Source organism: Mytilus californianus, unplaced genomic scaffold, assembly GCF_021869535.1.
Source record: "Mytilus californianus isolate M0D057914Y unplaced genomic scaffold, xbMytCali1.0.p SCAF_73, whole genome shotgun sequence".
NCBI classification, from domain to species: domain Eukaryota; kingdom Metazoa; phylum Mollusca; class Bivalvia; order Mytilida; family Mytilidae; genus Mytilus; species Mytilus californianus.
Window position 1 is genome coordinate 444,114 of NW_026262727.1, and position 17,199 is coordinate 461,312.

Consider the following 17,199-nt stretch of genomic DNA (forward strand, 5'->3'; position numbering starts at 1 on the left):
CATGATGAAAATAAACGGCCACAAATGTGAGAGATTGATTGATTGTTGGTTGCTTAACGTCGAGTGTCAAATATTTCATGCATGTTCAGGACGAGAACAAGTTAACAATAAATACAATAGGTAGGTCTTGTAATAATAGAGGCCATCCGGGATGATGGTCGGGGAAATTTGGACTGCCACTGGAAAATGAGGGTATAACGGATAGAGACAGAAATTTTGCCTTGCAACAGGTCACCTACGGACCCCTCAAAGAGTTTTTGCAAGTGTTCTTAACGTCTTCAAAGAGCGTGGCACTCTCTTTACACGAGGCATCAGATTTAACGTCCCCATTCTGACCGGACGTGGCTGCAAACTTGATACATCCCGCACAGCCAAACGGACGCCCCACTTTGACAAGCGTTTTACTGCCGGTCGGGAGAAGACCAAGTGACCATATTTCTATTCCCCAGTCACCCTTGGGGCCAAATGTGAGAGAAGATTGAACTCTTACCATTCAGATTCAAGTTATAAACAAAAAAAAAGGAACTACCCTGCCATTCTCCAGGGAGTTTCCAACACTACTGATACCCCATACAATATTGTCCCAGCCGCTTCATCTAGTTCCAAGTTCACCATTGTAAACGAGACTAGGATGCCTTTGACACAAATCAACAATATGAATCAGAACGTAATACAACAGATAAGTAACTCACTCCGATGTACCAAAAAAACCATTTGGGGTTAATAATTCAACTGTTCATGTTTACAACTAGCACATGACTCATCCAGGAAACCAGTAAATTTGAAAATATGTGGATGACATCTTCTTTCCACAATTCGCGACGCCAGTGTAGACCCACAATTTTTAGCTTTCAGTTTGACAACAATTCTGCGAAACAAGCCTTCTAATGCTAACACCAACTTTCATTTGTTTCAACCAGCACCCACCATCTCGTCGTATAATCAAAGCCCTGACAACCATCTGCAAGATGCCAAACTAACCTCAGGAGATTCAAGTAGACGATTCACAGTAAACCTTTTCAGAAATATTTGTTTAGTGGAAGATGTAATCAACAATAATGTAAAAGTGAAAGTTTTCAAGGGAAAGCATCATTGAAGGGACAAATATCCACTGAGAAGATAAATGCAATTCGCTTTGACTGTCAGAGCCATTATCCGTCAATACCATCAAATGCGAGAAGAACTGGTCAACTGTTGTGTGAGCAATTGACAAAGCTTCTTGGAACTTTCATCAACATTAAAGGAAATACTTTGATCTGTCTCATCTTAGCCTTTTAAATTGAATATTAAAAGCACTGATCATTCAAATATCCACCAAAAGCTTGTATTGATTTTGTTTTTGACACCCTTACAGTAAAACTGGATAAACTTTTAAGAGTTTGAAATTTAATATTAGTAAGAAACTTGATTTCAAGTTGGTTTGATACATTTAGACAATTCTGTTTTTGTTGTTGCAAATACTATTTAAGTTTTAAGGTGTGAATGTGCTTTGTAAGTGTCGTACAGAAAATTGAAATATGTGTTTAACAGTATATTTATATGTATTAATTTTGTTTTGTAAAACAACACTAATTGATAGCTGTGTGGAAAAGATTCATAATACTTTATCCAAAAGGCACCACATTTCAACCTTAGAGATTTAAGAAGATATGAAAATGATGAACTGCCAGTATATATCGTACTTTTCACCTAAATTTGGGTCGGACGAGGCAAAGACATTTTTCAACGGAAGAATAAACATTTCAACATGGAATTGAGAAAATCATATCGGGAATTCATTGCGAAAGAATCCAAGATCTATGTAGATAGTACAACAGAGGACATTAATAAATAATGGCAAGAAACTGCAAAAGAAATAAGAGACAAAGACAATTCAAGGACCATAGCGAAAATTAGAGAAAAGACATTTAAATGAAGATTGATTGATTATTGGTTGCTTAACGTCCAGTGGCAAATATTTCATGCATGTTCAGGACGAGAACAAGTTAACAATAAATACAATAGGTAGGTCTTGTCATAATACAGGCCATTCGGGATGATGGTCGTGGAAATTTGGACTGCCACTGGAAAATGAGGGTATATTGAATAGGGACAGAAATTTTACCTTGTAACAGGCCACCTACGGACCCCTCAAAGAGTTGTTGCAAGGGTTCTTAACTTGCAAAGAGCGTGACACTCTCTTGACACGAGGCATCGGATTTAACGTCCCCATTCTGACCGGACGTGACTGCAAACTTTATACATCCCGCACAGCCAAACGGACGCCCCATTTTGGCAAGCGTTTTACTTCCGGTCTGGAGAAGACCAAGTAACCATATTTGAAAGAAGAATTGACAGGAAAATACAGAAGAGCGAGTAATGACACAGTAAGTGGAAACAAAGAAAACAATTGACTGGATTAAATATATATAGATTATATAAAGTCAAATCTTCATTTAGTTTTATTTTTAAAAAAAGAAAAGAAAACTAGTAGTAATATATATGTAGGACTCTAAAGTGCGATGGGGACGCTAAAACGCGATGGTCACGCTAAAGTGCGATGGCCTACGCTAAGGTGCGATGGTTTGATACGCTAAAGTGCGATGGTCTGTGCTATTTAATGGAACACGCTAAAGTCCGATGCCACGATACGCTAAAGTGCGTTTTTTCCGCGAAAGTGCGTTTGTTCGCGAAAGTATTGACGTTATCAACGTTAAATCGCATTATGACTCTACAAGCCGTTTGAACAAACAAAAATGGACATACCGGTAAACGAGAATGTTTGTGCAGATAAAGATTTTCTACTAAACAAGAAACAAATGATCCCAATCCGGAACATTTTTTGGTCGGTGCTAGAAGAGTGTGTATGTGGAGGAGTTACTTCCCAAAAATCATCCACAGTAACAGAATGCAAACCTTTGATCACGCTGTGTCGGCGGGGAAAAACACGTTTCTGTTAGTATACTGGAAAAAAATACTTCTCATAAACATAGAAACTGACATTAGTAAGTGGAAGGTGTATACCGTAAAAGAGAGCGAAAACGGCAAAAAACACCAAGTGTCAAAGTATTTAATTCGTCCCATGTCATTTACTTGCGTGAAATAAAAGCTATTTTTTAACTTTCTAATTGAATAATTTTGTAAAAACAATTTTTTAAAATATGGTTCGTCATGTCTGTAAAAGAGGTGGATACTCATCAACAAGACAGTAACCTAACGACCAGAGGTGTAGTATCATAATATGATTGCCAATGAGACAAGTCTCTATCCAAAGCTTAATGTCATTAATGTAATTAACTATAGGTTACCGTATGGCTAATCCCGCAGATAATATTCCATAACGACCAAATGGTATCAAAACGAACAGTGTATAACAAATCAAAAGAGAAAGATAACGGACTGATTTATATACAAAATAAACAATAAACAAAAAAGCAAATAAGAAGATGTGGTGTAATTGTCAACGAATAAATATCCAACAAAGACCAAATATCGTTGATGTATGCACCTAATAACGTTATGACCTTCAACGTGGAGCATTGGCTTACGTCGCATAGAAAGATAAATAGGATCACGAAATGACTTGTGTAAAACAATTCAAAAGAGAAAGACAACGACATGATTTAGAAACAATACAATAGACGAAAAACTAATATGAACACAGCAAAAAACAAAAACCATTGCCTGAATCCCATTCCCGTTACACAATCTCACTTTAGAGTGTTAAACCAACGCACTTTAGCGTGTCATATACCATCGCACTTTAGCGTGTCATCTGATCGCACTTAAAAAAACAAACAGCCATCGCACTTTAGCGTCTGACACCATCGCACTTTAGCGTAGACCATCGCACTTTAGCGTGACCATCGCACTTTTAGAGTCCTACATATATATGCTAAGTTCTTAACTGAGACTGCTACAAAAACAGTTTTCAGGTTTGTACTTTGCAGTTTTGTTTGGGTTTAATAATTATTTGATCTGAGCGTCACTGATGAGTCTTGTGTAGACGAAACGCGCGTCTGGCGTATTGAATTATAATCCTGGTACCTTTGACATCTATTGTAACACCATAAAGAAGACATTACATCTGAAGAATTTGAAAATTATAAAAATTGATTATATAAATCATGGATATGGTCAATAGCAATAGACCAAGTATAAATTGGGAAATAGATAATAGATTATGTATATGCCTATTTTGGCCAAATGAGTTTATTCACACATGGATTTGGTCTATAGCTGTAAATTATTGTTCATGTTTTGGTCATTGAAAATTAATTACAAACCAGGTGTTTCGTCAGTATGGTCATTATATGTACATGTTAATCCATGTGATTTATCAACGACTAAGTGTTTCAATAAATCTTCAATAGATACAATATAGTTTTCATTAGACTTGTATAAATATTGAACTCATTTATGTTAATACTATGTTGTAAAATTACAGGATGCCTTTTAAAAGGACACCAAGTGAGAGGCAATCTAAAAGGCAGACAAAAGACTAAAACCAAGTCCTAGAGAAAGCTATGACAGAAGCAATCTTGGCAGCTGTTACTGCCAAAGTACTGGAGAATTTGAAGGACAATGGGATTTCGCCACAACTTAGTCAGACGAGACCCTAACCTGTTGAGATGGATGTTCTCGAACATGAAGGTGATTCATTCAAACAGTTTAAGTACATGTGAACCCACACACAGTTTGTCCCACGACACACAAACTTTTAGCTATTCAAGAGAAAACGTGACTAGTTTTTGGCACTCACAATACTCAAAACATGGTTTAAATTCTTCAAAGCTTGGTTGTTGGTTTTAATCAGGTTAACCATGGTACAGCAACCTATAAACCAATAGGTAGACCTTTGTGTGATAAAATGAATTCTAAACTTCAAGAAAAGAAAAAAAATGAGTTTATTGGTGGGTCTCGCATCCTAGACTTCTATTCTGCTGAACTAGATTTTCATTTGGCTGTTCAAAATAAGAGCCCCCCGGTGGATCGCTATCCTTGCCATGGTCGGGGGGCTTGCGAGCCTCAGTGACCCTGAGAGCTATGCCAGCTGGAGCTTCGTTTCCTGGTAGGGTCACCCATGCTGGACAGGTCGAAGGGTAGAGGACAGACTAAAGTGATCCGAACATCGTACGAGTTGCCCGATGTTTAAAATAAAAATAGGCATTCCAACCTGTTGGCCGTGGGTTGCTACCCGTGTCGGTGGTTGACGAGATCCTGGTGGATGAGAGACTGTTGCCTTTTGTGATTCAAAAAAGTATCCAGGGCATTGCTGGAACTGTTAAAAATGTTTCTAAAATGAGATCAGGAAATGTTTTGGTTGAATGTAACAACAAAAGTCAATCGGCAAATTTGCTGAAAATGAAACCAATAAATGGCTTTGCTGTTTCGGCTTCAGCACATGCTAGCTTAAACAGTAGCAAAGGAATCATTCGAGACAGAAGTCAATATCTGTCTGATCTGACTTCTGAAGAAATTTGTGAAGAACTTTCAAATCAAGGTGTAACTGATGTAGTAAGATTTCAAATTAAAAAGAATGACCAAATAATTAAAATAAATACTTATCTTTTAACTTTCAAAACTCCAACTCCTCCTTCGCCTTTGAGATTGGGATGCTTTGGCATCAAGGTTGACATTTACATCCCTAACCCAATTAGATGTTTTAAATGTCAAAGTTTGGTCATGGGACCAAACAATGTCATGGTAAGCAGAAATGCTTCAAGTGTTCTGGAGAAGGACACGAGGGAACAACTTGTCAACCTGATTCTTTAAAATGCACAAATTGTGACGGATCCCATTTGTCATCTTCTCGGGACTGTCCAGTTTACATAAAAGTAAAAAATATCATTAAAATTAAAACAGAAAGAAACATCAGTTACACAGAAGCTAAACAGATAGCTTCTGTTTCGAACGATTTCAAAGCTACGAACAAGCCTTCGTATGCCAGCAAAGTTGGCCGTTCATTCAGCCACGAGTCGACACAGACTCGAATGAACTGGCCCATTCATGCTGAAACATTTACGATGTTGCCAGTTCAAACTGAACCATTTGACAGAATTATTACAGCAAGAAAACCAAAATCTACCAAAACCAGTACTCAGTCCACTCTATCTTCCTTACAGAACTCAATGTCATCACCTAAAAAAAACGAAAGTAAGAAATCAAGTAAAAAAGAAGCAAATAAATCAGACAGTTGGGGCAATGGATCTATCTGGGATCTTCCCGACGATATAGATAGTTCATCTATCGTAAATAGCCTTCCTACATCTGCCTCTAATACAAAGTCAACTAGTTTATCTTTTACATCTCGTAAACATTCTTCTAAAGCCCCGTCTCCGCTCCGGAACAGCAGATCGTCCCCAAAACGCCAGCAAATTCCTCCCCTCAGAAGTCTTCTGAAAGGAGGTCACGGGGTAGTGGTCGAGGCGGAGTAACATTAACTTCGTCTAGTCAAGGAGATCGACGAATCTCCTCACAAAATAGATTTGCCACACTTACTGATGAATCAGAAATGGAATGCGAAAGTGCTGTGCCACCCGAAAGATCACAATCTCAGTGTGATCGAAATAAGAACGCTGACAAACTCGATAGCATTCGTCCTTCTATTCATAAATTATGACAATTATCATTCAATGGAATACCGAGGTCTTAAAATAAATCTTCTCGAGTTAACACTTCTAGTTCAGTCTTTTTTACCTATTGCATTTTGCCTTCAAGAAACTCATTTAAAAGAAAGTGACAATGTATCTTTAAAAGGATACAACATCTATAGCACATTTTCTAAGGAAGACGAACGTGCTGCAGGCGGATCAACCATTTGTGTGAAGGACAACGTCATTCATAGCACAGTCCAACTCACCACAGATCTGCAGGCAGTTGCAATTCGTTTATCATTAGATAAAACAATTACATTATGTTCTATATATATTCCACCTAATTCAAATATAGATAAAGCTAAACTCAAAAACCTCAATGACCAATTACCTTCACCTTTTATACTTATGGGAGACTTTAATGCCCACAATCCCTTGTGGGGAAGCAAGTATCATAATGCCAAAGGTAAGAAGGATTATGCATTTTTAATGATGGATCTAATACTTATCTCCACCCTGGAAACGGGTCTTATTCTGCTATTGACATCACTATTTGCGATCCGTCTCTTCTTCTGGACTATTCATGGCGTGTCCATGATGATCTTTGTGTAAGTGATCATTTTCCAATAATACTTGAACATCTTTTTAGTTCTGCTCAATAGAGAGTTCCACGTTGGAAACTGGACAAGGTGGACTGGCCCTTGTTTGAGAATCTCTGTCAAGCGGAGCTTCAGTCAAAGATGTTTGAGACTGTTCAAGATCCCATTTTAACTTTTAACACAGTTTTAACGTCAATTGCTGACAGAACAGTTCCTAAGACCTCGGCAAATCCGAAACATCCCAGCAAACCATGGTTTGATGAGGCTTGTGATCAAGCCATAGATGACCGTAAAAAATCTGAAAGACGGTTCAATCAACATCCTACGACGGAAAACTAAAGTAATTTCCGTATTTTTCGCGCTAAGGCACGGCGCACTTGCAGGCAAGCACGACGTACTTCTTGGAAAAAATTTGTCTCGGGGATAACATCTCGCACTCCGATAACAAAAGTATGGAACATGATACAAAAGATAAAAGGTAAAAATTCTAAAGCCACGGTAAAACATTTGAAAGATGGCAATAATTTATTAACATCTGAAAAAGATATTGCCAACAAGCTTGGTGAAACATTTGCGAAATCTTCTTCTAACAACTACAGGGAAGATTTTAAAAAAGTTAAAAAACAAAAAGAAAAAATGAAGTTGAACTTTAAATCGAAAAATGGTGAAAATTATAATAAACTATTTTCTCTGGAAGAACTCAAAACATCTCTGTCAAAAGCCCATGATACAGCTTGTGTGCCTGATAATATTCACTATCAACTCTTAAAACACTTACCAGATTCCTCGCTGGAAGCTCTTTTGCAGCTCATGAATAACATCTTGGAATCTGGTGATTTACCATCAATATTTAAGCTTGCAACCGTCGTGCCTATTCCAAAACCAAGTAAAGATCACACGGATCCTATTAATTATCGACCAATTGCTCTTACCAGTTGTGTCTGTAAAACACTAGAACGGATGGTCAATGATCGCCTTGTATGGTTCCTGGAATCAAATGGGCTATTAGCCAATATCCAGTGTGGATTCCGACAGGGTCGCAGTACTCTTGATCATCTTGTTCGATTCGAATCATTTGTCCGTAATGGTTTTGCGAAAAATGAACATGTGGTGTCGGTCTTTTTTGATCTTGAAAAGGCCTATGACACTACATGGAAGTATGGTATTTTAAAAGATCTTTTTGATATGGGGTTGAAAGGCAATATGCCAACTTTTATTTCGAATTTTCTGTCTAACAGACAATTTAATGTTAGCGTAAATTCAACCATGTCTGATCTGTATGATCAAGAGATGGGTGTCCCTCAGGGCAGTATTTCATCTGTGACATTATTTAGTCTTAAAATTAAAAGCCTTGTTGAAGTTTTAAAAAGTAATATTGAGGGCTCATTGTACGTTGATGATTTTTTAATATGTTATAGAGGCAAAAATATGAATAACATAGAACGCCAATTGCAACTGTGTCTCGGAAGAATCGAAAAATGGGCCTCAGAAAATGGTTTTAAATTTTCCTCATCTAAAACGGTTGGGATGCATTTCTGTAATAAAAGGAAATTACATCTTGATCCAGAACTCACTTTATATGGAAACCCAATTAAAATTGTTGATGAAACCAAATTTCTAGGGTTAGTTTTTGATAAAAAAATTAACCTTTCTCCCCCATATCAAAATGTTTAAAATCAAGATGTTTAAAAGCATTAGATATTATAAAAGTTGTCGGCAGCACCGACTGGGGTGCTGATCGCAACATTTTACTTAATTTATATAGATCTCTAGTTAGATCCAAACTAGATTATGGCTCTATAGTGAATGGCTCTGCACGGAAGTCCTACATACAGATTCTCGATGCTGTGCATCACCAGGATTTGCGTCTCTGTCTTGGCGCCTTTAAAACCTCACCAGTTGATAGTCTGTATGTAGAGGCTGATGAGCATTCACGTTTTGACAGACGTTTGAAGCTTGGACTTCAATATGCTGTCAAACTAAAAGCCTATTCAGATAATCCTGCCTACAGCTGTGTTTTAAATCCAATTTATGAATATATTTTTGCAAAACATGAAAACAAAATTCCTCCGTTAGGTATACGTTTAAAACCACATTTAGCTACTTTTGATTTAAAATCTGTTGCTCAAGATAATTTCCCTTATATGTATTGACAATTGTATTAGAAGTAAACATGAACCAACCACAGCTTGGCATATAACAGCAAACCTTACACTGCTCAATTGCCAAATTAACTACATTTTACAATAAATTTTACGACTTTCTTATAATTGTATTTGATGTTACCTGAAATCAGTCATTTTACAAAATTCTACAACTTTTTATAGAGAATAGTTTTAGCTGTTACCTTAAATCGGTAACTTTTCTTATTGATAATTTTATTATTGACTTTATTGAAAGATTTAACAAGATTTAACCATTTTAAATATACTATATTAGATGTAACCTTAAATCGAACATATTTTATCGATAATTGTTTGAGATGTAACAGCAAACCTCCCACTGCTCAATTGACCATTATACTACATTTTACAGTTAATTTTACTACTTTTTGATAATTGTATTTCATGTTACCTTAAATTGGGGTCATTTTTCAAAATTCTACCACTTTCTATAGAGCATTGTTCCAGATGTAATCTTAAATCAGTCACTTTTTTTTTATTGATAATTGTCTTACATTTTACAAGATTTAAAATTTTAAATATAATATATCAGACGTAACCTTAATTCGAACCTAATTTATGGATAATTGTTTTTGAGATGTAACAGCAAACCTTCCACTGCTCTATTGACAATTTTACTACATTTTACAGTAAATTTTACGACTTTCTTATAATTGTATTTGATGATACCTTAAATCGGACACCCCCCGGTGGATCGCTATCCTTGCCGTGGTCGGGGGGCTTGCGTGTCTCAGTGACCCCAAGAGCTATGCCAGTTGGAGCTTCGTCTCCTGGTAGGGTTACCCATGCTGGACAGGTCGAAGGGTAGAGACCAGACTAAAGTGATCCGAACATCGTACGAGTTGCCCGATGTTTTGAAAAAAATAGGCTCTCCAACCCGTTGGCCGTGGGTTGCTTCCCTTGTCGGTGGTTGACGAGATCCTTGCGGATGAGGGCTGTAGCCAGACTCCTTACGGTCAGAAAATACCCGGACGGACAAGACTATAGTTCAATAAGCTGCTTTGGCTCCAATATCATCTAAACGGGAGGTCGGATGGACCCGGTTCGATCAATCGGCTGGTCATGTCGAGCCCTTCAGTTAATCCTCAACAATAAGCTTTCTTGTAACAATTTTCATGATATACACATGTGTTTTAAATAAAGCTATTTATATTTCGGATAACTGAAGAAGGCGATGGCTCATGGGTCAATCAAGTGGTACGCTTTCTATTTCGCTTGATGGATACGCTCTGCTTGAGTATACCATTCTTGGAACATCTGGTGCTTTCCGCAGTGGATCTTGGGTGCTAATTTTGGGGACCAGCTACGTTATACATGTTATACTTGGAGCTCGTTTTCAGCATTAGCACTTGACCCCGGCTCGCCACGGAAACACAGCATCGCCCTTGTAGGCACTCCGAGGTGGGTGGATGACAAGAATGGTGAATCTTTCTCATTTCCTATGGCACAACAAAACCAACCCTCTAAATCAGCTTTAATACATAAAAAAAGAAAATGTGATGATTCAGTGCCCTGTCAGGAAGATGACAGTTGGCCCAGATTTATTGTAATAAAAGGAACAGATGAAAAACCAATTTCCAAAATATCTCCCTTTGTGATTCACAAACAAATTCAAAGCGTTGCTGGTACTGTAAAAAAAGTTTCAAAAATGAGATCAGGCAATTTGTTGGTTGAATGTTCCAACAAAAGTCAATCAACAAATTTGCTTACACTGACAACAATTACAAACTTTCCTGTTTCTGCCTCTCCTCACAACAGTTTGAACAGCTGTAAGGGGATCATTCGAGACAGAAGTCAATACCTTGGTGACCTTACTGTGGAAGAAATCTGTGAGGAACTTTCAAGCCAAGGTGTAACTGATGTTGTTAGATTTCAAATAAAAAAGAATGGAAATATAATCAAATTAAATACATATCTTTTGACATTTAGAACTCCAACTCCTCCTCCATCTATTACTTTAGGTTGCTTCGGAATCAGAGTTGACAGGTTTATCCCTAACCCAATTCGATGCTTCACTTGTCAAAAGTTTGGTCATGGAAGCAAACAATGTCGTGGTACGCAGAGATGCTTCAAGTGTTCTGACGAAGGACACGAGGGAACAACCTGTAGCTCTGAATCTTCTAAATGCGTAAACTGTGGTGAATCCCATTTTTCATCATCTAGGGACTGCCCTGTTTACCTTAAAGAAAAAAATATTATCAAAATTAAAACAGAAAGAAACATCAGTTACCCAGAAGCTAAACAGATAGCTTCTGTTTCGAATGATCTCCTTGTTTCGAACAGACCATCGTACGCCAGCAAAGTTGTCCGCTCATTCAGTCACGAGCATACACAAACTCGCATGACCTGGCCAATTGATGCTGAGACATTTACAATGCTGCCTGTTGAAACAGAACCTAACGATAAAATATTAATTCCAAGAAAACCAACACCTTCTAAAACCAGTACTCAGTCAACTCAATCTTCCTTACAGAGCTCAATGTCATCATCTAAAAAAAATGAAAAAAAGAAATCAAATAAAAAAGATACAGTTAAATCAGACAGTTGGGGCGGTGAATCTGTCTGGGATCTTCCCAGTGACATTGATGATTCTTCCATCTCCAATAGTCCTTCATCTGCATCTAATAAAACTAGTTTATCTTCTGCATCTAGTACAAAGTCTTCTAAAGCCCCGTCTCCTCTTCGTTCTCCAGAACAGAAGGATGTCCCAAAGAAGCCAGCAAATACATCCTCTCAGAAGTATTCTGATTCGAGGTCGCGGGGTAGGGGTCGAGGCGGAGTAAAACCAGCTGCGCATGGTCCTGGAGATCGACGACTCTCCTCACACAACAGATTTTCAACACTTAACGACGAATCAGAAATGGAAATCGAAAGTGTTCCGCCACCCGAAAGATTACAATCTCAGGGTGAGCGAAATAAGAATGCTGGCAAACTCGATAGCATTCGCCCGTCTATTAACAAAACAGGACTAATATCATCCAATGGAATTGCCGAGGTCTTAAAATAAATCTTCTCGAGTTAACGCTTCTAGTTCAGTCTTTTTTACCTACTGCATTTTGTCTTCAAGAACCTCATTTAAAAGAAAGTGACAATGTATCTTTAAAAGGATACAACATGTATAGCACATTTACTAAGGTAGATGAACGTGCTGCAGGCGGATCATCCATTTTTGTGAAGGACAACGTCATTCATAGCACAGTCCAACTCACCACGGATCTGCAGGCAGTTGCAATTCGTTTATCATTAGATAAAACAATTACATTATGTTCTATATATATTCCACCCAATTCAATTATCGATAAAGCTAAACTCAAAAACCTCACTGATCAATTACCCTCACCATTTATACTTATGGGCGACTTCAATGCACACAACCCCTTGTGGGGAAGCAAGTCTCATAATATCAAAGGTAAGATCATTGAGGACTTTGTCTCTCAAGAAGGATTATGCATTTTTAATGATGGATCTAATACTTATCTTCATCCTGGAAACGGGTCTTATTCTGCTATTGATATCACTATTTGCGATCCCTCTCTTCTTCTGGATTATTCATGGCGTGTTCATGATGATCTATGTGGAAGTGATCAATTTCCAATAGTACTTGAACATCTCTTTACTTCTGCCCAACAGAGAGTACCACGTTGGAAACTTGACAAGGCGGACTGGTCCTTGTTTGAGAATCTCTGTCAAGCGGAACTTCAGTCAAAGATGTTTGAGACTGTACAAGATCCAATTTTAACTTTTAATACAGTTTTAACGTCAATTGCTGACAGAACTATTCCTAAGACCTCGGCAAATCCGAAACATCCCAGCAAACCATGGTTTGATGATGCATGTGATCAAGCAATAGGTGACCGTAAAAAATCTGAAAGACGGTTCAATCAACAACCAACGACGGAAAACTTGAGTAATTTCCGTGTTTTTTGCGCTAAGGCACGGCGGACTTGCAGGCAAGCACGACGAACGTCTTGGAAGAAATTTGTCTCGGAGATAACATCTCGCACTCCGATGACAAAAGTATGGAACATGATACAAAAGATAAAAGGTAAAAATTCTAAAGCCACAGTTAAACATTTAAAAAATGGCAATGATTTATTAACATCTGAAAAGGATATTGCCAACAAGCTTGGTGAAACTTTTGCGAAATCGTCTTCTTCTAACAACTACAGGGAAGATTTTAAAAAAGTTAAAAAACAAAAAGAAAAAATTAAATTAAACTTTAAATCAAAAAATGGTGAAAATTATAATAAACTCTTTTCTCTTGAAGAACTTAAAACATCTCTGTCAAAAGCCCATGATACAGCTTGTGGGCCTGATAATATTCACTACCAACTGTTAAAACACTTGCCAGATTCCTCGCTGGAAGCTCTTTTGCAGCTTATGAATAACATCTGGGAATCTGGTGATTTACCATCAATCTGGAAGCTTGCAACCGTCGTGCCTATTCCAAAACCAAGTAAAGATCACACGGATCCTATTAATTATCGGCCAATTGCTCTTACCAGTTGTGTCTGTAAAACACTAGAACGGATGGTCAATGATCGCCTTGTTTGGTTCCTGGAATCCAATGGGCTTTTAGCCAATATCCAGTGTGGATTCCGCCAAGGTCGCAGTACTCTTGACCATCTTGTTCGATTCGAATCATTTGTCCGTAATGGTTTTGCGAAAAATGAACATGTAGTGTCGGTCTTTTTCGATCTAGAAAAAGCCTATGATACTGCATGGAAGTATGGTATTTTAAAAGATCTCTTTGATATGGGGTTGAAAGGCAATATGCCAAATTTTATTTCGAATTTTCTATCTAACAGACAATTTAATGTTAGAGTAAATTCAACCATGTCTGATCTGTATGATCAAGAGATGGGTGTCCCTCAGGGCAGTATTTTATCTGTTACATTATTTAGTCTTAAAATCAACAGCCTTGTTGAAGTTTTAAAAAGTAATATTGAAGGTTCATTGTATGTTGATGACTTTTTAATATGTTATAGAGGCAAAAATATGAATAACATAGAAAGACAATTACAGTTATGTCTTGGAAGAATTGAAAAATGGGCCTCGGAAAATGGGTTTAAATTTTCCACTTCAAAAACGGTCGGGATGCATTTTTGTAACAAAAGGCAATTGCATCTTGATCCAGAACTCACTTTGTACGGCAACCCAATTAAAATGGTTGATGAAACCAAATTTCTTGGGTTAATTTTCGATAAAAAGTTAACCTTTCTACCCCATATCAAAATGTTAAAATCGAAATGTTTAAAAGCATTAGATATTTTAAAAGTTGTCGGCAGCACCGACTGGGGTGCTGATGGCAACATTTTACTTAATTTATATAGATCTCTAGTAAGATCTAAACTAGATTATGGATCTATAGTGTATGGCTCTGCAAGGAAGTCCTACATACAGTTTCTCGATGCTGTGCATCATCAGGGTTTGCGTCTCTGTCTTGGCGCATTTAAAACCTCACCAGTTGAGAGTCTGTATGTAGAGGCTGATGAGCACTCACTCTCTAACAGACGTTTGAAGCTTGGACTTCAATATGCTGTCAAACTAAAAGCCTACTCAGATAATCCTGCCTACAGCTGTGTTTTTAATTCAATTTATGAAGATATTTTTGCAAAACATGAAAATAAAATTCCTCCGTTAGGTATACGTTTAAAATCACATTTAGCTTCTTTTGATTTAAAATCTGTTGCTCAAGTTGAAACCTGCAAATGTCCTCCATGGGAACTTCCCAAACCAAAAATGATATTTGATCTCCGTGAACACAATAAAAATAAAACAAATCCTCTTTTAATTCAGCAACACTATGCTGAAATCAAAGCCAATTATTCAGATTTTTCAACTGTCTATACTGATGGATCAAAAGATGGTGACAGAGTTGCATCTGCTGCTGTCTTCAGGGACAGAGCTGCAACTCTCCGTTTGCCATCTGAAGCATCGATCTTTACTGCTGAAGCAGAAGCAATAATTTTGGCTTTGAAATTTATTGCTTCTTCAGATAAATCCAAATTTATTATATGTTCTGATTCACTTTCATGCTTACAAGCTATACAAAATACTAAAATTAAAAACCCAACAATTCTCAAAATTTTATATGTAATGAGGAATTTAAAAATTCTTCTAAAAGAAATATTATTTCTATGGGTGCCGAGTCATGTTGGAATCCTTGGAAACACAGCTGTAGACCTTGAGGCAAAGAATGCCCTGGGTGACCCTTTATCTAACTGTGATATACCATATACCGATTTTAAATCTAATATTAGAGAATATGTTTTTAATATATTGAAAAATGAATGGAGTAAAAAAGATGGTAATAAATTACATGAAATTAAACCTAATTTATGTAAACCTTTCAATAATTTTATGTGCAGAAAAGATCAGTGTGTTATTTCTAGATGTCGTATTGGTCATACTAGAATAACACACGAATATCTTTTAAAAAATGAAGTAGAACCACAATGTATACCTTGTAACTGCAAGTATACTATTAAACATGTTTTAATCAATTGTATTGACTTTGCTGATATTCGGAAGAAGCATTTCAATGTCAATAATATGTATGATTTATTTAATAATATTCCATTTACAAATATTGTTTCATTCTTAAAAGAAATTGGAATATATTATAAAATATAAAAATGTTGTTATATTTAAAACGATTTTAATTTTTATCACGTTATCTTAGTGTTGATTTTTATTTGTAAATAATCAATTTGCTTTAGTCTAGAATTTTAGTTTATTGAAAGACCTTTTGTCTGATTTTAAAAATATACCTTAAATTGTTATAATATTCGAATGAGCTCTCGCCGCGATATAGCCTTTCTGTGCTAATGCGGCGTAAAGCAAACAACAATCAATTAAATCGGACATTTTACAAAATTCTACAACTTTTTATAGAGAATAGTTTTAGCTGTTACCTTAAATCGGTAACTTTTCTTATTGATAATTGTATTATATTTCACAAGATTTAACCAATTTAATTATAATATATTAGATGTAACCTTAAATCGAACATATTTTATCGATAATTGTTTGAGATGTAACAGCAAACCTCCCACTGCTCAATTGACCATTATACTACATTTTACAGTTAATTTTACTACTTTTTGATAATTGTATTTCATGTTACCTTAAATTGGGGTCATTTTTCAAAATTCTACCACTTTTTATAGAGCATTGTTCTAGATGTAATCTTAAATCAGTCACTATATTATTGATAATTGTCTTACATTTTACAAGATTTAAATTTTTCAATATAATATATCAGACGTAACATTAATTCAAACATAATTTATGGATAATTGTTTTTGAGATGTAACAGCAAACCTTCCACTGCTCTATTGACAATTTCACTACATTTTACAGTAAATTTTACGACTTCCTTATAATTGTATTTGAAGTTACCTGAAATCGGTCATTTTACAAAATTCTACAACTTTTATAGAGAATAGTTTTAGCTGTAACCTTAATTCGGTAACTTTCTTATTGATAATTGTATTAGATTTAACAAGATTTAACCATTTTAAATATACTATATTAGATGTAACCTTAAATCGAACATATTTTATCGATAATTGTTTGAGATGTAACTCCTTCCAAGTCAAGTACTTTGAAGTGTTTCAAATAGTAGTCAATCTTCAGCATGTAAAAGATAATTTGAAAAAACCCACCAATTCATTTGTCTGCACCTCAGTGAACTCATTACTCTCTCAGCATGATTTACCCAGCTCTCACATCTCACATGAATCGGCATTTATCTAAGTCAAATTCACGAAATAAAGCTATGTTCGAACAGCTTACTTTTTCCCATCATCTGTTATTATTCGAAAGATAAACCTACGT